This window comes from Lathyrus oleraceus, chromosome 5 (assembly GCF_024323335.1).
Source record: "Lathyrus oleraceus cultivar Zhongwan6 chromosome 5, CAAS_Psat_ZW6_1.0, whole genome shotgun sequence".
Taxonomy (NCBI): domain Eukaryota; kingdom Viridiplantae; phylum Streptophyta; class Magnoliopsida; order Fabales; family Fabaceae; genus Lathyrus; species Lathyrus oleraceus.
In genome coordinates this window covers 370,983,295-370,987,833 of record NC_066583.1, presented here as the reverse complement: position 1 = coordinate 370,987,833, position 4,539 = coordinate 370,983,295, and the positions used below count along the sequence as shown (strand labels likewise).

General features: G+C 29.8%; 2 pseudogenes; one reads left to right on the top strand and one right to left on the bottom strand.

Annotated features, from left to right (window-relative positions):
- Nucleotides 1-1,241: 1,241 nt before the first annotated feature.
- Nucleotides 1,242-2,961, bottom strand: LOC127084823 (NAD(P)H-quinone oxidoreductase subunit 1, chloroplastic-like; annotated as a pseudogene).
- Nucleotides 2,962-2,984: 23 nt separating this feature from the next.
- LOC127080779 (DNA-directed RNA polymerase subunit beta-like) lies at nt 2,985-4,320 on the top strand (annotated as a pseudogene).
- The last annotated feature ends 219 nt before the right edge of the window (nt 4,321-4,539 follow it).

Sequence of the window (4,539 nt, the reverse complement as noted above, 5' to 3'; positions counted from 1 at the left end):
TGTTGACTAGTACTTATGAAATCTTGCTCAATAATCTGATTTGGTCTTGTAGTCCAAATAATTCCGTACCATGATGTATCTGAAATAATAGTTATTAGTGAAACAAAAATACTTGTACAAACTATCAAAGTCATTCCATCCCCTACGGTCCAAAGATTTAAATCTTGGTAATATTTGAACCTATTCATGAACATCACAACAAATATGATTAAAATGTTAATAGCTCCCACGTAAATAAGTCGCTGTGATGCAGCTACAAAATGAGAGTTTGCTAAAATATATAATAAAGATATACAAACCAGAACCAGTCCCAACGAAAAAGCAGAAAAAATGGGGTTGGTAAGTAATATTACTCCTAAACTTCCTAATAGAAGACCCGATCCCAGAAAGACTAAAAGAAAATCGTGCATCGTTTCAGGCAGATCCATTATATGTAAAAAATAAAAAGACAAAGAAATAGAAATTTCATGACCTTATTGATATGACCAGGATTTTTGTTATATACTTCAATTTTTCTTTGCATTGAAAAACCTAAGTAGTTTAAATTGATATAGTTAGAGTTATATAATCAATGTCATTCCACTCTTTATACGAAAGAGTAGTTTGAAACGATATTAAAACTAAAGTATAAAGGTAGATAGAACATATATAACATTGAAAATCTTATTGAAATTCCATAAGATTTTCAATTTCGATAATATATATTGATATATTCTATTTAAGAATATAGTTCTCTAATAATTAGAGAATATTTTTAATCTGATATCGACTATATTATTCATTTTTTATACAATTTTTGAAAATATTTTATTTTGATTATTCTATTTATATATTCTATATATTATCGATTTATATATAGAATATTCTTTTTTTAAGAACTGTATTTAATTATAAAAAAATTATCTTTTTTGATTTGAATTGTTTGAATTGTATAATCATCAATTATTGACATTGGTAAACGGCCCAAAGCAATTTGATTATAATTCAATTCATGATGATCATAAGTTGAAAGTTCATATTATTCAGTCATTGATAAACAATTTGTTGGACAATACTCAATACAGTTACCACAAAAAATACAGATTCCGAAATCAATATTGTAATTTAGCAATCGCTTCTTTCGAATATCTATTTCCATTTCCCAATCAACAACGGATAAATCTATAGGACATACAGGTAAACAATTTGCGTGAGATAAGATAATCATGAAACTTTGACCAATGTACCTTGCAACTCGTAGTGTTTGTTGACCATAATTCATGAACCCATTTACCATAAGGAACATATCATAAATATCTATGAATAGTATAGTTTTGTTTGATTTCTTTCTCTTATTTGAGACAAGTAATGAATATAAAAGATCCATCTTTCTTTTATAGCGAAAACAATTGAGACGAAGTTGTTAATAATAGATTACCTATAGAAATCGGTAAAAGAAATTTCCATCCAAGATTTAATAATTGATCCATTCTTAGCCTAGGCAAAGACCATCTTGTTATGATAGAAACGAATAAGAAAAAATAGCTTTTAGCTAATGTAATAAAGAGATCACTTGTAGTTCCAAAAACTCCGTATGTTTTATTTATTTCAAAAAATTCAGAAAAAAATATGTACGGAATAGAAATATTTGAACCGCCCAAGTAAAGAACTGTTACAAATAATGAAGAAATTAAAAGGTTTAAATAGGAAGCAACGTAAAATAAACCAAAATCGAATACCTGAATATTCTGTTTGATAACCATCTACTAATTCTTCTTCTGCTTCTGGTAAATCAAAAGGTAATATTTCACATCCTGCTAGTGAAGAAATTAGAAAAATGATGAAACCCATAGGTTGATGCCACAAATTCCAACCCCAAAAACCATATTTTGATTGCGCATCAACTATATCAAATGTACTTAAACTGTTAGATAATCCTAGTCGATGATAACATTACTGTTCCCATCTCTATTACAGAACCGTACATGATATTTTCACCTCATACGGCTCCTGGAAAGCCTTAAGTATATCTAAGGACCGGATCGATTATTTATCTCTTGATATATCCCTAAGATATAAAAAATGAAAATCTATCGAACGGTTTTGAATTAGACCAATTCAAAGCTGTCTGTTCTACAAATAACGAAATAAGTAAGAGAAATCTATTTTAATAAAAGATCCAATTAAGGCACTTCTGAATTGATCTCATCCCTAAAAAAAACTTTGTTGAGTAATAACTGAATTCTTCAATAAAATACTCTTTTATAATTCTCAATTATCCTCATGATTTTGAATGACGAAAAATAATTAGACATTTGTTTCTTAATTCTTAATTATGATGTAAATCAAAAACGAAAGAGAAATCTATTTTTCCTTTTTGATTTCTTATTATTTTTCTTCCTATTCTTCTTTTTTGTGCTATGACACATAGAAATATCGATAAGACACATAGAGTTAATGGTATTTCATAACTAATCGATTGAGCAGCAGCTCGTAGACCACCCAAAAAGGAATATTTTATTATTTGAGCCATATCCTGACATAAGAAGTCCAATGGGAGCAATACTCAAAATAGAAATCCATGAAAAAAACACCTATATTGAAATCAGATAAAACAAAGTTATAGCCAAAGGGAATTACTGAATAACTTATTAGAATGGATATGACTGATAGGGATGGTCCGATACTGAATAAACGAATATCTCCCATAGATGGAATACGATTCTCTTTGAATAATAGTTTTGTTCCGTCTGCTAGAGCTTGAAGAATTCCAAAACAACCAGCATATTCATGTCAAATACGTTGTTGTACCCCTGCAGATATTTCTCTTTTTAACCATACAATTACTAGTACACTTAGTGTAATTCCCAAGACAAGAATCAAAATTGGTACAAGTATCCATAGAATTCCATAGACCTCTTTGAAAGATTCCAATCCGGAAAAGGAGTTTATATCTTGGACTTTCGTTGTATAAATTAACATTTTAATGATCAACTTCTCCCGTAATGATATCTATGCTACCTAGTATTGTCATAATACCAACCAATTTCATTCTTTTAATTAATTGAGGAAGAATTTTCAAATTGATTCTCGCTTTTTTCTGATTATTTTATTTTTTATATCTTTCTCTCATGGAGCCGAGCAAATACTGAATTTATTTTTTGGATAACAATCGAATTGGAATATGGAATATCATACTATACTAATAGTATAAATAGAATTCATTTTTTTAGATTGTAAAAAATACCCCGACCTGAAGTCTACGTGAAATTTATCCATTTGTTTCCATTGATATTACAAGTTCAATTCTATTTGTTTTGTTGCAAATTTTAATTGCAGTATCCAATTTCCTCTTTTCATAATATGTATTTCATAGACGCGGTTAGGTAAAGTTTCATGTGATTCAGTAAAGTAAAAAGAACAGAGATTCCATCATTGATAAATCTATTCATGTGATTCGATGAAGAATGACAGCAAATAATGGGATATTTTCTATAAAGGGGGGGGGGAATAAAAAATGCTTGGGGTTGGGAATGAAGGAATGTCTACACTACCCGGATTGAATCAAATACAATTTGAAGGACTTTGTAGATTCATTGATCGGGGCTTAACAGAGGAACTTTTGAAGTTTCCAAAAATTGAAGATACAGACCAAGAAAGTGAATTTCAGTTATTTGTGGAAACATATCAATTGGTAGAACCCTCAATAAAAGAAAAAGATGTTGTATATGAATCACTTACATATTCCTCTAAATTATATATATCTGCGGGATTAATTTGGAAAAACAGTCGGGATATCCAAGAACAAATTATTTTTATTGGAAACATTCCTCTAATGAATTCCTTGGGAACTTTTATAGTAAATGGAATATACAGAATAATAATCAATCAAATATTGAAAAGCCCCGATATCTATTATCGGTCAGAATTGGACCATAACGGAATTTCAGTTTATAGTGGCACAATAATATCAAATTGGGGAGGAAGATTGGAGTTAGAAATTAATAGAAAAGCAAGGATATGGGCTCGTGTAAGTAGGAAACATAAAATATTTATTCTAGTTCTATCATCAGCCATGGGTTCAAGTTTAAGTGAAATTCTTGATAACGTTTGTTACCCCAACATTTTCTTGTCTTTCCTCAATGAAAGGGAGGGGAAAAAAGTAGGGTCAAAAGAAAATTCCATTTTGGAGTTTTATCAACAATTTGCTTGTGTAGACGGAGATCCCATATTTCCTGAATCTTTATGTACGAAATTACAAACAATTATTTTCAACAAAGATGTGAGTTAGGAGGAACTGGTCGGAGAAATATGAATCGAAGGCTAAATATTGATATATGATCAGTCACCATTTTCATTGAGTTTTCGTTACTGATCCGGCAAGAAACCGAGGATTTTGAGACATTGTGCACGCATTTTGGTACCTTTAAAGTCAACTTTAATTCCCCGTAAGATATTTTAGAATTTCTATTAATTGTCATTTTTATTTTATATTTTCATGATTTTATGCGTGGGATGTCTGTGTTTTTGTCATACAGGTCCAGGTAGAAGAACCGAGGA